We start from the raw sequence: 1,056 nt of genomic DNA on the forward strand, positions 1-1,056 counted from the left end.
ATCCTACTTGGAATACCACAGACAAGGTTTAGATTTTCCGGATCTCAAGAATGGCCGCCAATAATTCTAGCCTATACCACGAAGATTCTAATCTTTAGATTAGAAACCCAAGAGATACACATTCAAGCTTGATTGCATGTAGAACAGAAGTGGTTGTCAGGCACGTGTTCATAGGTGAGAATGGTGATGAGCGTCACGGATCATCACCTTCATCCGGTTGAAATGCGAATGAATATCTTAGAATAGAAGCAAGCGTGATTGAATGGAAAACAGTAGTAATTGCATTAATTCATCAAAACACAGAAGAGCTCCTCACCCCCAACCATGGGGTTTAGAGACTCATGCCATAGAAGATACAATATGAAACGTGTAAAGTGTCATGAGATAGAGATACAATAGCAAAAGGTCCTATTTATAGTGAACTAGTGACCTAGGGTTTACAAAAATGAGTAAATGACGTAAAAATCCACTTCCAGGGTCCACTTGGTGTGTGTTTGAGCTGAGCATTGAAGATTTCATGTGTAGAGACTTTTCCTGGAGTTAAACGCCAGTTTTTGTGCCAGTTTGGGCGTTTAACTCCAGCTTTTGTGCCAGTTTCGGCGTTAAACGCCAGAATTCTGAAGCTGATTTGAAACGCCGGTTTGGGCCATTAAATCTTGGGCAAAGTATGGACTATTATATATTGCTGGAAATCCCAGGATGTCTACTTTCCAACGCAATTGAGAGCGCGCCAATTGGGCTTCTGTAGCTCCAGAAAATCCACTTTGAGTGTAGGGAGGTCAGAATCCAACAGCATCTGCAGTCCTTTTTCAGCCTCTGAATCAGATTTTTGCTCAGGTCCCTCAATTTCAGCCAGAAATTACCTGAAATCACAGAAAAACATACAAACTCATAGTAAAGTCCAAAAAAGTGAATTTTAAATAAAAACTAATAAAAATATAATAAAAACTAACTAAAATATACTAAAAACATACTAAAAACAATGCCAAAAAGCGTATAAATTATCCGCTCATCACATATATATATATATATATATATATATATATATATATATAT

The sequence above is a fragment of the Arachis ipaensis genome, chromosome B04 (genome assembly GCF_000816755.2).
Source record: "Arachis ipaensis cultivar K30076 chromosome B04, Araip1.1, whole genome shotgun sequence".
Classification (NCBI taxonomy): Eukaryota; Viridiplantae; Streptophyta; class Magnoliopsida; order Fabales; family Fabaceae; genus Arachis; species Arachis ipaensis.